Source organism: Podarcis erhardii (genome assembly GCF_964252035.2).
Source record: "Podarcis erhardii genome assembly, chromosome: 6".
NCBI lineage: Eukaryota > Metazoa > Chordata > Lepidosauria > Squamata > Lacertidae > Podarcis > Podarcis erhardii.
The window spans coordinates 37,980,635-37,997,575 of record NC_138510.1 but is presented as its reverse complement, the minus strand read 5'-3'; the positions used below and the strand labels follow the sequence as shown (position 1 = coordinate 37,997,575).

The following is a 16,941-nucleotide window of genomic DNA, read 5'->3' as shown; positions in this document are numbered from 1 at the left end:
TAGCTCATGGAAAGTATGTATTGAGTGTCTATTATGGATATTTCCTCTCTCCTGTTCCACACTTTCAGCTGGAATAGACACTCATCTTCTGCATTTGAAAACTCTGGTCACTTCCACCCCATAAATTTAAAGCCGCCTTATACCACTTTAGCAGTTATTGCTTTCCCCAAAGAATCTTGGGAAACTCTAGTTTAAGGGTGCTGAGAGTTACTGGGAGAGCCCTCATAGTGCTACAATTCCCAGCACACTTAACAAACCACAGTTCCCAGGACTGTGGGGGCGGGGGCGTGTTTGCTAAAGTGGTATAAGAGTGCTTTAAACAGTTCCTCCCTCCCTCTTTTTTATTTTATTCTCAAAATAATTGTCTGGAAAATCCTTTGTAGGACATTGCCAGGTTGTGCAATATAGGAACAACTTGCTTCTGTTGGTGGCTAGCACATTACTGGGCTGCTGAAATCTCTCATAAAATAACTCTTCTGAATCACCAACCCCCCGATAATTCTCTAATTATGCAAAGTTAGCACATCAGAGCAAAGACTCTGGTTCCACCCACACCAAACTCTTAAAGCACATGGCTTTCCCCAAAGAATCATGGGAACTGTAGTTTCGCCCCCAACAGAGCTATATTTCCCAGCACCCTTAATAGACTACAGTTCCCAGGATACTTTTGGGGAAGCCAGATGATTTAAATGTATGGTGTGCATGTAACTTCAGAAAGAAGCCTCATCTCTCATGTGCTAGTGTGCATAGGCAGAGAGGTGTGAGGCAGGGGGAGAACGTTCAGACATGCAATCCTACCCACATGCATATCTCAGGTGGTGCAACCACTTATCCTGCTAAATATTTGAATTAGATACATTTTTTCAATCACAGCTTCCATCGCTGTGCTATATCTCAGGTAGTTTTATATCACTGGGCTTCTCAAGCATTGTCCCCAAATGTTTCATAAGAGGGAAGCTATTTTGAGTTCCTGGATGACAACAGCTCTTCACAATTATATAGCTGCTTATCTTCAGCATAATATCTTCCAACTCCCTGTTTACTTTTGGCTGAGCTTACAACACCTCCCATGGCAAGTCTAGAGAAGGTGTTGGTCTGAGATGAGATAGAGACTATGCAAATACGAGGAGTTCTCACATGCGAGAAATAAGAGATTGTTTGTTTTTGTGGTCAGTGACATCTTCTCTCTGCCTTTTTGCCCCCAAATGCATATACACGTATCAGTTGAAAGAATTCTGGGCCATCATCCCTTGAGATATTATTCTTGACCACATTAATCAAAGGATTTTGAGTGGGTTGCCCACCAGCTGCTGTTTGCTGTATGAGAAAGGAAGTTCAAGAGTCAAACAGATAAGGCTTTTTCTTTTTCTTTTCTTTTGCTTTGGGATTGACTTGACAAAACTGCTTTTAAAAAACAAGTAAGACATTAACCATTTAGAGAATTGAGATGACATCACCTTTCTAGTTAGATTGACAGGTAACCATGTTTTTTAAATTAAGATACCGAGTTCAGTATTCACATGGACTTTGTACAAGCATGAGTCATTATCTATATCTTTGCAATAAAGTGAAGGTCTTCTATGACTTGGGCATTTTATTGTCAGTATGTTCCAATACATCAAAAAGGGACCATCTTTCCATAAACGTACTTGACTGCCCATTGTCTTCTGTAGTATGTCAGTTTAATCATTGTTATGATGGTCCATATCTTATCAAACTAATCAGCTATGGTTGGAGTCCTGTTTTGTAGGTCCTTGCCAGCTGTCAAGAAGTTGACCATTTCCGAATCCATGACTAAAGCTAGCAGTTTCACATAACCTGGTATGAATACCGCATTTTTCGCCCTATAGGACGCACTTTTTCCCCTCCAAAAATGAAGGGGAAATGTGTGTGCGTCCTATGGGGCGGATGCAGGCTTTCGCTGAAGCCTGGGGAGCGAGAGGGGTCGGTGCGCACCGACCCCTCTCGCTCTCCAGGCTTCAGGAGAGCCGCAGCGCCAGCCCCACAAGGTCGGGGGACAGCGGGGAGGCGGAACGCCGCCATCCCGCTGTCTCCCGATGTGGTTTGGAGGCTGACGGCGGGGAGACGCGTGCTTCTCCCTGCCGCCAGCCCCGCAAGCTCCGGGGACAGCGGGGAGGCGCAGCGCGTCTTCCTGCTATCCCCGGACCTGGTCTGCAGGCGGGCGGCGGGAAGAGGAGCGCTTCTCCCCGCTGCCTGCCCTGCAAGATCCGGGGACAGCTGGGAGGTGCAGTGTGTCTTCCCGCTGTCCCCGGACCTGGTCTGCAGGCGGGCGGCGGGGAGAAGAGCGCTTCTCCCCGCTGCCGGCCCCACAAGCGCCCGGGGGGGGGGATAATTTTCCCCCCTTTATTTCCCCCCCAAAAAAACTTGGTGCATCCTATGGGCCGGTGCGTCCTATGGGGCGAAAAATACGGTACTTTAGGATCAAGGGAACCTTGATTTTTGTAATGTGTAGAATAGCTTACTTAAGCCACATAGGTGTGCTATGCACTTATGGTGTGCAACTATGGGCAATTCTGACATAATGTACCTGGCTCACGTTGCTCTCTGCATATAGCACAATGGCCTAATTGATATGGGATAATCTGATAAGGGTGTCTGAGAATGGAGAGTGCTGAATTGTTGAAACCAAGCTTGGTGACCTTCAAACACCTTTTAGCCCTCAGTTTTTATAGCTATGTGATCAGAAGCGTGCTTCGAGCAAGGCAGTATGCGAGCACACGCCGAGAGAGCTTTATTTCTGAAGACTGAGGCAAACAGTGCTCCTGATATATTCACTGTTGCTGTTTACTGTTGGGGCACATCCAGGCTTCCTTTTGCACCACGCTTTATAGATCCAGGTCCACTGAACTGGAGCAAACAGTAATTTGCCAAAAACTCAATTGCCGCTTATGCCAGTTCAGTAGTAAACGTGGATTTTCCCACCGGGACAAAAAACACAAAAAAATGCTCAAACACAAAAGTTTAAAGCCTAGACCTGTGCCTTGAAATGTGGCACAAAAAGGCTGTCTGGATTGAGCCCATAGTTAAAGGACTGCCATTCATTATCTATAATATTACTGTATTAGATGAGATTTATATAGATGATGTGGCTGATTTCGTTGCCAAGATCAGGATGAGTTACCATCTTAACATAGAAGGTGTCCAGTACCTAATTATAATCTGAACTAGAAGGTTTGTTGCTGATACCAGAGGTTTAGAACCCCCTTTGCAGATTCTGTATAATTGTGCTAGCTACTTCATAAGTTTAACTATGTTGGAGAGTGCTTGTGTACCTTGACATATTGCATCACTAGCACCTACAAGCTTAGATAATGGCTCATTTTCTATTATCACAGTGGGCAACCTGTAAAGTCTTTCAAGAAAGATGCCAGGGCGGCTCTCTACCTGTTCTTTGGCCCTGAATTTTTATTTTTTTTTGGCAGTTCATCAAAACTTTCTTTAGGTTTACATTTAATAGCCAGGGTTTAAGCCATAAATGATTTTAATGTACTTGTTTACTGGCTATTTTCTATCATTTCTAGCTTTAAAACTGTTCCTTTTCTAGCTTTTTGGATGGGGAAACATACAATTTCAAAGTAAATAGCTGTTTTTACTGAAGGCAGATGTTTTATACAGGGAGTCTTTAAATGCATTTGACTCGTTTGCAGTGATAAAATATTACCATGGTTCTCTTTGGTGACTCATCCTAATAATTACTGTGTACTGGGTGTTGACTTTTGTGATAGTACTTGTTTTGCCTTATCATAGGTACATTTTAAAGCTAAATGTGGAAGTGACTTTCCATTCAACCTTGAGCTATTCCGGTTAATTTGTTAACCTATTATGCATAACCTTGAAGGGAGAATCAAACAATGTCCGTAGATTGATCAGTCCATAACAGCTTAAGCTACACACTTACTTGGCAATACAGTATCCATTTATTGCTAATTTTCATCGTTCAGAGGTCAGGTTGGCACTTCAGCCCTATGTGTAGTGGGTGCCCCCTCCCCAACTCTTGCTGCATGTCAAGCTTTCAGTGTAAACAGTCTATGAGAAATTAATCCACGCTGAAGTCTCTGTGTTAGGGCTGAGTGATATCTGGTTTTTAACATTCTGATATATCATCAGCTAAAATATCATGTCTGAAATAAGAATGGAGCTATGTAGAGGCATTGGCTAGCTTCACAATTTTCCCCGCATAGTGATTTTTGCATAGGAAAGGGAGATTCTTTAGCTTGCAAAATGTCCCATGTATCCCCTTTGAATCTCAGGAGCAGAGCATATACTTTTCAGGCCAAAAGTCCCAGGTTCCATCCTTGATATCTCTATACAGGGCTGAAAAAGGCTCCAGAGAATCTCAAGGATGATGCAAGTAAATGCTCTTGCTCTGTGTTGTGTTTGATGGATTGTTTTATGATGTGATATGAGTTTTGTTGAATTATTTTGTTGACCACTTAAGTTGCCTTGGGTGAAATAGCGGGGGGGGGGGGGAGATCAATAAATGGAGTAATAGCAGAATTGGGGAAGCAAGGGTGTTAGCTTGGAAAACATGATGACATTTTTGAATGGTATTTGGTTTTCCAGTTAAAAGATCAGAATAGCTTGATAAAATAGACTGATCTCAGCTCAGCTTTGTTTTCTCTTGATTGAGTTAGGGGTGTTCTCATTCTTTGCCTTGAAGTGAGTTCAGCATGACCTCATGCACACACAAGTTAACTGACTCTGCTGCCACTACTTTCTTGATCTTGTGCAGTTAATCTGTATCTCTGAAATATAAAGTTTTCCGAGGACCCTCCAGGCAATTAATCTCTTCACTTTCCTTGGTCACCACTGAGTGACCAATATGTTTGTGAACTTTCCACATTTCTGTGGAATAGATCTGTGGGGTTTGTGCTGGCTCGTTTCTGATGATCTATGCCAGGGGTAGGCAACCTAAGGCCCATGGGCCGGATGCGGCCCAATCGCCTTCTAAATCCGGCCCATGGACAGTCCGGGAATCAGCGTGTTTTTACATGAGTAGAATGTGCCCTTTTATTTAAAATTTTTCTCTGGGTTATTTGTGGGGCATAGGAATTCGTTCCCCCCCCCCCAAAAAAAATATAGTCCAGCCCACCACATGGTCTGAGGGATGATAGACCGTCCCACAGCTGAAAAAGGTTGCTGACCTCTGATCTATGCCCTAGATACCACAAAAGGTTTTTCCTGGGTTGCATTTCTTTCTGTTGTTCATCACCTTGCAAGTCAGCAACCTTCATTAGTTGTCCTTGTTCTGTTATCTTGCAGAGAACTTCATAGAGAAACTGTGTAGTAACATCCAGAATTCCATGAAGCAAAGTAACAGGATAAAATGAACATGGCAGCAGCTCACCTGTTGGTGAAATCTGCTAGTACTTTGTAACTAATATTGATACACAATGCAGGCAAACCAATAGTTACACTTGGACAGGGTAAACTTTGTTCTTCCTTGGCTCAGAAGGCCGCTCAATGAATCATCATGATAATTAAATTTATTACCACCCTTCACCAGCAGATCCCAAGGTGAGTTAAAACAGTTTAAAATTCAGAAATAAAAACAGATGAAACAGATTACAGTCTCAGGAATAGGGTAGACCCTCTCAAAGGCCAGCATTCTCAAAAAGTTGTGTAGTAAAGAAGCTGGAAACACCTCTGTGGGGAGTTAATTCCACAACTTAGGGGCTGCCCCAGAGAATGCCCCTAAGAGAATGTATTTGTGTATTGTGACCACTGCTGCTAGAATATTATATGCCCAAAGATCGAAAGAAGAAAATGTCCCAACAAAAGAAGAATAGTTCAAGAAATTAATGGACTATGCAGAAAAGGACAAAACTTACTGGAAAAATAAGAAATCAAGATGATCAAGTTTTTAAGAAAGAATGGAACTCATTTATAGTATATTTACAAAGTTATTGTAAAATTGTAAAACTAATTAAGACATTAGCAGGATTAAAGCAAACAGCATGCAGTAAGAAAAACAACAGCAACATATAAGTAACATAGAGGGTAAATAACAAATTGGTATAATTTGGATATGCAGTAAATTAAAATATAAACAAGGAGCCACAGAAGGAGGGTGAGGGAAGTCAAAATAAGAGAATGATTGTCTGTGATTTAAATTTATTTTTATTTTATATATTGTAAAATCTTATAAATAAAATTTAAAAATAAAAATAAGAATGCCTTGTCCCACACCACCACCACCACCAAAACTTCTGAGGAAGGTGTAACTACCAAGAAAGCCATCTACTCATCTTAACTTCTGAGAGGGTCTAGGGCAGCCTTTCAGATATTTGGGGCGAAGCCATTTAGGGCTTCACACACTTGCTTGGAAACGAGCTGGCAGCCAAAGCAGCTGTTTTGTATATGGTGTATATGAGTTCCATAGGAAACTTCAGCCAGTAATGTGGCTGCTGCATTTTGTACCAGTTGAAGTTTCTGAGTTGTCTTCAAGGGCAGCCCCACATAGAGCACATTGCAATAATGTAATCTGGAAGTACCATGGCTAAGTCATCTCTTTCCAAAAGAGGCTGTAGCTGGCAAACCAGTCATAGTTGGTAACCACCAAGGCCACCTGGAATGTTGGAAGGCCAGATAATGCTGTGGTCTCTTAGCTTTGCCACGTTTGCATTGTTTTTGCTAAAAATCACAAGTCGCTTTGAAATGGGGGTGATTCATTGATAATTTCATTATAGTTTCAACAGCCTGCAATTTGCTGTTTGTTGGGGAATGAGTAGCAGATGCCTTTGGAACGAAGAGTTTCAGTAGTTGCCTTTTCTCTTCTGTTAGCTTTCCCTATGAATGGAACATGGTGTAGTCTCATGGCCATTAAGAGTGTTGATTCCTCACATTTTCTGCCGTGTGTGTGTGTATGTTTTATTAAATAGCAAGTCCTGAGTTATATTCTTGCTGAAATCTAAGTGACACTGGACAAGTTTCACTCTAGGGATAGTTGCTACTGAGGTCCCATGTGATATGTGTGTGTATGTGTGTGTTTGTGTGTGATTTTCATATAGATGGTTTTTAAATTAATTTTTAGCATATAGTTTCCTTTGGTTCTAAAACACTAAAGCACATTTTTAGGGAAAGGATGAGGCCTACAACAGGAGAGAGTGGAGCTACTACTGCAGGATCAAAAGGCAAAATTTAGCTTTTTTCATAAGTTTTTCTTTAATAAATTACTTCATTTTTGGCATAGTTAATAGTTAAGAAAAAGATCACTTCAGTACAAACAACAATATTCAGTTCAGACATGATGCTAAACCCAGGGATCATGGTTTGTTGCTCATGTTCAAGCTAGGGAGGAGTGCATTGGGAACCAGCTGCACATTTATAGTAAACCATTAACTGTGGCTTACCATAAAGTGTGAATGCAGCTATTCTGTCACTAACCCCCCCCCCCACTTTTTTGCTATTTGAGTAGAAAGAAGCAGATTCATTATGCTTCATACTTTCCCCCAGGAAGCTGGAAACAACAGCTACCCAATAAAGCACTCAAATCTGCCATGCATGGCTTTTTGATCCCTGAACCTACTCGATCTAAACACTTGAAACACAAAATGAAATAAATGGTGCAAAATTGATTTCATTGCCAACAAAGAGTTTATGAAAATCTACCAACCTGTTCTTTTTAATTGTGCATGTTTCCCCAAACAATAACTCTGCCAGCCACAGCTCAGCATGAGCTGCAAGAATTAATTAACAAATGAAAATCCTGGCATTTACCATTATCACTGGCAGAGCTGTTTGTCAGACATTCCTTGCAGACCCATCTGATCAGGAAGAGCCTTTCTGTACAGGTTCTAGCTGCCTTATTTATCTATTTATTTGTTTTTTAAAAATACACTTAATTCATTTTTGCCTGGGAATCACTTGCATTGAATTCAGTAGGACTAGTTTTGAGTAGAATTAATGAGAACTGCATTGTTTCTCATCTGAGTAAGATACTGGTTGTACATCTGCAAGACAAACTAGAAAGATGGAACTTTTATGCAGCCAAATGCGTACAGGTTTTAAACAGAGTTGGAGAATTGGAAAGTCCTCCTCCATAGTCTCTGTACAGTGACGCCAATGGGATCTGGGCTTTTGCACACTCAGAACTGTGTGCTGGTGACTACTTGAAGATCACTAGTTGCAGGTAAGAAATCTGTCATTGGTAAATACCGTATTTTTCCCTCTATAACACGCAGATTTTTTCTCCTAAAAAGGAAGGGGAAATGTCTGTGCGTGTTATAGAGCGAATGTGTGGTCCCTGGAGCCGAAAAATCAGGCAAAAATCAGGCAAAAAAATCAAATTGCTGCGCTGCACGGAGAAGCGAAACCTGAAAAGAGGAAGTGGCTGCTTTCCTGCATTCTGCCTCAGGGTCTTACTGCCCACCCTCCTCTGTTTCGTTGCTGTGTTTGCTGAAATGGAACAAAGAGCAGGGAAAGCCCCTCCCCTCCAGGCAAGCAGAGGGGAATTCCTCTCTGTGCTGCTGGGGGAGAGGGAGAGAGAGGGGGGAAGGGAGAGAGAGAGGGCCGAGGGGGAGGGAGAGAGGGGGGGAGGGAGAGAGAGAGGGGGAGGGAGGGAGGGAGGGAGGGAGAGAGAGAGAGAGAGAGAGAGAGAGAGATATGGCTGGCTTGGGTCGGGGGAAACTTTTGCCTTTCTTTCCTCCCTCCCGTTAAATCCCTCTCCTGCATTCTTAGCCAGCTGCTTCTCTGCACACCCTTCTCATGTCCCTTCTTTGTTTTTCCTTCGCTCCCCACTTAAAATGTGGTTACAAAGCATAGATCCACATGGATCCTCAGGATCTTTGCATTGGGTCACCCCAAATTCACCATCAGATCACATAGCATGTCCATGGCTACAGCCTGCACCAAAAAAATCACGCACCCACTGTTGCCTGGGGCTGCAATGGTGCAAAAAATGTGGTTACAAAGCATGGATCCACAGGGATTCTCAGGATCTTTGCATTGGGTCACCCCAAATTCACCATCAGATCACATAGCATGTCCATGGCTACAGCCTGCACCAAAAAAATCACGCACCCACTGTTGCCTGGGGCTGCAATGGTGCAAAAACGTGGTTACAAAGCATGGATCCACAGGGATTCTCAGGATCTTTGCATTGGGTCACCCCAAATTCACCATCAGATCACATAGCATGTCCATGGCTACAGCTTGCACCAAAAAAATCACGCACCCACTGTTGCCTGGGGCTGCAGTGGTGCAAAAACGTGGTTACAAAGCATGGATCCACAGGGATTCTCAGGATCTTTGCATTGGGTCACCCCAAATTCACCATCAGATCACATAGCATGTCCGTGGCTACAGCCTGCACCAAAAAAATCACGCACCCACTGTTGCCTGGGGCTGCAATGGTGCAAAAACGTGGTTACAAAACATGGATCCACAGGGATTCTCAGGATCTTTGCATTGGGTCACCCCAAATTCACCATCAGATCACATGTCTGTGGCCACAGCATGAAGCCCAAAAATGATACATCCACTGTTTCATTCAGAATGTTTTTTCCCTTGTTTTCCTCCTCTAAAACGATGTGCGTGTTATGGTCAGGTGCGTGTTATAGAGCGAAAAATACGGTACCTTTCTCTAGCAGCTATCACGGGGTGAAGTCAGAATAGCCTTTTAGCTAGGTCCTGTTCCTGGCAAATTCTGAGTGAAATAATAACAATAGTAATAACGGTAAACTTTACCAAGAAGTGGCTTTTAGCCTTTACTTGTATAGCTATATTATTGTGGCATATTGCTAATCCCTCTGTTAAGTGTTAATTTTATGAACTGACAGTATCTTGCACAGCAAATGCATTTACTCAGCATGCACATCTAGGGTGAAACTAGAGATACACAAAATACACTTGCCCTCCATATGTGGCCCCTGCAATGTCTTTTAAGCAAAATGATGAAGTGACACCTCTGCGCTTTCCCCCCTGCCTCTATAAATGGCACCCCTTGAAATGGACCAAGGAAATGGACATTCAGAGTGCAGTCATATATGGAGAGAGAGAGAGGCTATGGAAATTTGTGGACAGAGTGCTAAACAAATTGCTTTGAACCCCTCTCATCCACAAATGTTCAAATGCATAAATGTCTAAGTATTCCAAATCAAAATAATAATTCAAATACCTAACCAAAAGTTGCTTTGGGGGGGGGGGAGAGGAGAAATTGTTTGTGTAATTGGACCATTTCATCTGTTTGTCCATTTGGGCTATTTCCAACGCCCTAAAAAACCTTTTTCAATGATAGGAATTGTAGATCTACACCCCTCCCCACCCCAAAATATAAATAAAGTACTATCATGACTGCTTTTGCATTCTTTCTTAGGCATATACATACTTAGCAACATTAGGACACCAGATCTCAAATCAATTGCTGTTTGTGAAATGTGAGCCCAGCAAGTTTGAACTTCAGAGCAACTCCAAAGCACACAACATAAAACTGTATCTTATCAATTTGCAACGTCAATAGAGGCTGGGGCTAGATGATTTTGCTCTGTTTCATAACAGTCACGTGTCTTTTGTAATGTCTAATCCCACCCCTTGTCAAGAGATAAAATACAAAACAAATTCTATTGTATTCTATCTTCTTAAAGAAGTACTTTGCTCCTCAGAAGTAATAAGGTGAGAATTACCTTTTATCCTCATCTGTGCACCATTGCATACATTGCAGGCAGTGTTAATTGGGCTGTCATGTCTATCTCTGCACTCTCTCCTCTCCCTAAGGTGGGAGAAACTTTCTGCCAGAATGGGCAGTGACCTGTCTCTGTTCATTCTTATTTTTTCCCATTGTTGCATGACACCTGTGGTTCATGATGAATATTCCTGTAGTGGTGTAGTAGGGTGGACTTCAGTACTTTTCTCTCCGCTATGGTGGGCTTTAAATGTGTTTTTTCCTCTGCTGCTTGGGATTTTCTACCTTCACCAGGAAAGGAAGCAAATGGAGCTAAAATGTAAATGTAAAGCATAGCTACACTTGTCTAGTAAAGTGTATATGTATAGTCCTTTATGTAAACAGTTTGCAAACTAACCTTGTGATATCTCTCTATCTATCTCCATCATTGCGAACTTAGTCTTTGAATCGTGCTAAAGCAGAACCACAGCATATTAAAGGAGCAAACACTTTGGAAACTAGGGGAGGCTTAAAGAAGTGCAACATCTGATAGAAGGGAAAACATGATGATTCTACTCTAGAAGGGCAGATGATTGTAAAGAAAGAGAGCTGTCTGACTGCAGGGGTGAACGTACATATTAAAAGAGGCAGAGAACGGATGCATCCTCCTCTTTGGGCCCAGAATAACTGAATAGCAGAGGAGGAGCCGGCAATCCATTTAGGCTTTAATCTTGCAATGATGCGTGGGAAGAGTGAATAGTTGCCATTTCCCTCTTTAAAATACATGTGGGGTTCTTCTTCCCTTTGTCACTCGCATGTGTCTTAAAGGAGAAAGCTGATGCACTATACTTTTATTTTGGAATAGAATTTGCAGGGAGATGTTGCCCTGTAAGACAGTAATAACACTTACCCCATAATCTAAATTTATTTCTGTTATTCTGAACTTGGTAAAATGGCCAGAAAATGATAGTGAAAGGAAAATAACACCTGCAGATCTTTTAAGCAAATGGATTGAATAACTTCACACTGGCAGTGAAACGTTTAGAATCCCGCTTGAAGGGTTATCTGTGAATTGGAGCCTTAGAAGTCTTCATTAGCTCATGAGATGTGGTGGTAGAGTGAAATCCGGACATTTCTACCTCGATAGGAATGCCTGAAATATTTTACCAAATTAGCGTTGGCATGAAAATATTAATTAATTAATTAATTAATTAAAGAATACTGCTTAATGCCAAGATGGCATCTGAGTGATGAATAAAACATAAAAATCAATTATTACAATGCACAACAAAACAATCCCATTGAAACATTAAAATATAGACGTCCATGATTAAAATATGCAGTAAAATGATGTCTTTAAACAGCTCAACAATTAAATAGTCACGTGAGTCTTGTTAATGGCTGGGGGGTAGAAATAACAAATTATTATTATTATTATTATTATTATTATTATTAGTGCATTTTATGGCAAATGCCAAGCTACTTTGACACTTAGGGCAAAACTGGACATAATGGCAGCAGGCCAGTGTTTTCAAATGTGAACCTTCCTGGTCGCATAGACAAATACGGGACTTCTGGTTTTACACCCCAATCCTTCCTGCACGCCTGCTTACCTCCCCACAATTCATCTCATCCCTCCCCAAATGTTTTCACCCAGCTAAGGTAGCTTCAGTACATGAGTTCAGCTAAGGAAACATTGCTTTTCGGTGTTTGGGGTGCTGGGGTGACGTTGGTGAGGTTGGTTGCTAGCAAGGAGGAGTCTACACTCATCAGCTAGTCTCACACCTTTTGCTGTTAAAATTGGAACACCAGGCCCACTTTGTCTATATTGCTGGGATGGTTCCATGTTTTAGACACATTGAACTGGTGCCATAGCTTCTAGTTTGGCCTTCAAAGCACTAGGCCTGCCATCCGTTAGACCAGGTATGGAGAACCTGTGAATTTCCACGTGTTGTTGGACTATAGCTCCCATCATCCCTGACCATCCTGGCAGGAGGTGGCAGGAGTCCAGTAATAACTGGAGCCCCACAGCCCCCCCCATCCCTGCTTTAGACAGTTTGGATTGTCACATGAGACTTCAGTGCACAGTAAGGCTGTGCTGTGTAAAAGAGTTTTAATTGTTAATTCGAAAGGACTATGCTATGTTCTCTGAACTGCTGAGGAAAACACTGGTAGAAACTGAATTTTTTCCTTTTCGTTATCTTTTTTGCAAGCTTATTTGCCCTATTGTTTTGCTGCCTAAAATCACTTTTCAAACCCCCAAACACTTAATTTTAATATAAATGTGCTTTTCATTGCATGTAAGAAAGAGGGGACACTAGGCCTTGTAGCCTTCACAAGTTTCATAGAGTGTTTATCCTACAGCTACTACACTTTGTAAAAAGGTTCAAAATATTTCCCACCAAATTTTGAGAGCTACATAAAGCAGGTAAAATGTAGGCAAAATGTTTTCATAGATCGTCTCTTCTACCTGACTTTCTATGACTTCGAGCACCTGAATAACCCTTTTCAAAATTGGCAGGAATCTGAGCTGCCTTTCTCTCACACTTTATAAACAACCAAAATAGCAAACCCAGGGAAAGCCTTGAAATAAATATGTCAAGATTCCTCAAAGAAAAAGAGACTTTTAAATATCATTACAGTGGTACCTTGGTTTAAGAACAGCTTAGTTTATGAACAACTTGGATTAAGAACGCTGCAAAACGAGGTGTTTTGGTTTGTGAACTTTGCCTTGGAATAAGAATATGTCCTGCTTCCTGTTGAGTGTGTTCCATTTGTAAGTTGAGTCCCCTGCTGCTATGGGAAAGCACGCCTTGGTTTAAGAATGCTTTGGTTTAAGAAGGGACTTTCGGAATGGATTAAGTTCATAAACCAAGATACCACTGTAGTCTGTTTTTCTACTACATTTTCCTCCAAAGAATTCATGGCATACAAATTCCTGCACTTTCTCCAGTATTTTCTCCTAACAGCCCTCTGAAATAGGTTGGGCTGAGAGATGGAGCCTGGCCCAAAGTCACCCATTGAGCTTTGGGGATGAATGAGGATTTGAATCTTGGTCTTCCAGGTCTTAGTCTGACACTTGAACCACACTGGCTGTCTAGTTGACGTTATTAGACCTTCAAATGGGTGTTTCTCTACTAATGACCTTGGTGTGCATTATAAGTTGTAATAATACATAATAGTTTTAGCTTAGGTTTAATGTAGTGGCAAACCTTAGTCTACCCAGGATTTATATAGTCAAGGCACCGCTGTTCCCAAGCTGTTTCTTTCAGTGGGACGTGCATATTTTAGGCGACTGGCTTTCAGCCTGAGTACATGGAATGATGCTTATGTGTAGCTCTTGGCCATGTCTTGTATACTTGGAATTTAATTCTATTTCAAAAATAGAAAACATACCAAAGAAGGATCCTTTTTAAGTACATTGATTTGTTGGATGTGGTGAGATAGTGTGTCTTATTGCTAAGTACCGATTCCCCTTTCTTCTACGTACATAGTAGTCTCTGCACAAGAGTAACTTGATTTCTGGTGGGGTGTGTGTGTATGTGTGTGTGTGTGAAGGATGGACTCCCTTAGAGTCAAACAAGCTTGATGGAATTTGTTTCAAAATGCAATACAAAGCATAGCTGCTGCTTCTCCTTCCCCCTTCCCCAAAGGAGCTCTTCTAGACTGTATCCTTAGGTAACCGAGGAGCCCATTGGCACTGTGAAATGCAATTATTCTGTGCCTTACATTTTTGCTAGTGACAAACATTTGCTGCTTATCTGAGCAGAATGAATGGCTGGCCTGCACACTGGAATTGCTAGCAAGGTGAAGTCAGCAAATTTTGAGGCAAGGCTGTTATGCTTTACCAAAGGTGACAAAGCCCTTCCTTCTTCTCACAAGTAATAGCAGAGAGGGAGACATGGAAAACAGGACAGGGAGTGATAATCAAACCTGCCCCCGTGCTTACTGTAATACTCCATATGACTGATTATCCAAACAACGTCTGTTTCATCTCTTGTCACCTTCTCTTGTTCTGTGGCCATGCCATATTTGTATGGCACCCCACACACTGTTAAGTGTTTCACAGCTAACACTGAGCAGATTCCTATAGAGCAGGGACATGGTCTTTGTGCCTATAGATTCAGGTAACCTTTAGGGCCTGGCCTGCTTTTGGAAGTGCCACATTCAACTCCAGAAATTGCCCAGGGAAGGAATTGTTGTATTTTCAATAGAACACGTTCTGGTGAGTGGTCTGTAGTCCTTCCTGTTTTGCCCAAGACAAAGCCAGCTGGCCTGTGGCTGCCTGAGACAAAAGCCCACTTGGGATGATCTCTCTCTTCCCCAACCTTGTCCCTGAAAGACTCCCTTGGGCCTGAAGCCAGGCCCTTCACAGTTCCTCTAATGGGCTGTCATCTCTCAATGGAGACATTCTGTGCTGGCTTTCAGGCTGTGTGTAAAACCTACTAATTTTAGCTCATAAGCGCTTCAGTGATCTCGTGGACTAAGAAAGAATGCTAAAACACTAGTTACCTCTTTGTCTCTGCGCAGGAGAATACGGATCCGTTGCTTTTAAAATGGGAGATGGTTTTAGAAGCAAGCAAATAATTAGCCAATTGTCTGGAGAGAAATCTTTCTCGCAAGACTTCACTTATAATGCACAGACTACAATAAAGATATATTTTGCAACTGAGATAACTGTTGAAGAAAGCTGGAAGCAAAGGCTAGACCAAGAAAAAAGAACGTGGCAATAAATGACACAGCTGTGTCCCCTTTTACTCCAAAAAGACTTTTAAACATTAGTGAAGCTATTTAAGTATTAGTGAAACTGTGGGACAGTACTGCATGAACCACACTGCTGTAATTCCAAGCATCACAAGGGAATTTGTATAAAAGGTACTGCTTGGTACCTTATGTCCCCTCAACAGAAATAACTACGTAGTTTATCCTTTGTGTAAGCAGGGTATTCCATGTAAAGGCATGTGACTGCAAGCTTGTACTGCAGCTTTGCTTTAATGAGAAGTTGCATTGAGCTGTTGTAGAGCCTCAGGAAGTTTTGCTTTTTTATGAGTCCTCTATTGGCTTTTTCTTTAGGTTGTGTGCGTTAATAGCTAGTTTTTCTAGGGCGGGGGGAAGCAAACTAGTGATTGAGTGTCATAATATTTTCTATAGCTCTTGTGGGTCCCCACAAAGCAATAGTAGATAAAGTAAAAGTACAAATGCTTCAAAAATGCTTAGGGAATTCATAGAAAATTCATCAAACTGCTCATGCAAAAGTTCTCTCTTCTAGTACTAGCCATTCAGTTTAGCACGGCAGTTTTTAGACAATGCTGGGTTGTTCAGCAGTTAGCATAATATAATGTAAGAATGTACAGTGGGAGGCTCCTATGGTTAGCCATTAAATTGTTTAAGCTAACTGTGCCATTATTTTGCTTCATGAACTTAGGAAGTGTGGTGTATTTGTGAGGAGAAAACTAGACTTGGGCATTGGGTACCACAGTTTTATAGGCTGGAGAATGTTGAGCCTGCAAATATTCTGATGATCGGAGTTCATGTTCAGGGCACACAGAGGCATTTTGTCATGAAATTATATAGTGGTATTGCCCTTTTGAATCTTGTCGATTCAGTTTGTATTACTTCAGACTTTTGTAAACTTTTGTTTGCTGGGTTTTATAAGGTCACAAAAATGTGAGATTCCAAAATTTACATTCACTTGAAATGTTCCAGATAGCCTGACTTGTTAATAGATGAATTCATCTCTCTGCAATCATGTGCACTGGGAAGCATTACTTCATTGAATGGGGAGAAGAGAGAAGTGTCTTTAAAGTCTGTTGAGTAAGGCTTGGCAGGCAAACCCTGTAAAATAAGAATTTGATCTTGCTTATTCTGTTTTTAAATTGGTTAAAAGTAATTAATTGCAGTTTTCTTTTCTTTTTTTAGTCCCTTGGAGGGAGATTGGGAAGACCTCTAGCAGGTGCTGTCAATACTGATGAGAGATCTTATATGCCAAGGTATGGAGTGTTTTGTTTTATTTTTTTAAAATAATAATAATACCTAAATTAGTACATCTGCTCTGACTGGAGGTTTCTTGAATTGAACCTGTGACTTCTGCATGCAGGGCATGGTCTCTGTCTTTGAACTATGAAACCTCTCAAATTATGACATTGCATGCGTTGAGGAAGCAAGATAGAGCCTTATCCGTTTCAAAATTTCTATTCTCTCCACCCCCTGCAGTATGTTTTTAAACAATGTGCTTTCTGCCATTATCAAAAGTTAACACAAACTATCCTTCCACAAAAGCATTAGTACAACATCCCGTTCTTTGCCTAGGTTGTTGCTGT

General features: G+C 41.6%; 1 protein-coding gene across 1 annotated transcript in view; it reads left to right on the top strand.

The window, feature by feature from the left end:
• Positions 1-16,941, top strand: part of RAP1A (RAP1A, member of RAS oncogene family) — a 92,604-nt gene that overhangs the window by 38,496 nt on the left and 37,167 nt on the right. Inside the window, exon 2 of the mRNA XM_081865067.1 lies at positions 16,541-16,611. The gene's annotated coding sequence lies outside the window, so the exon portion shown is untranslated. The remainder of the gene's footprint in view (positions 1-16,540; positions 16,612-16,941) is intronic.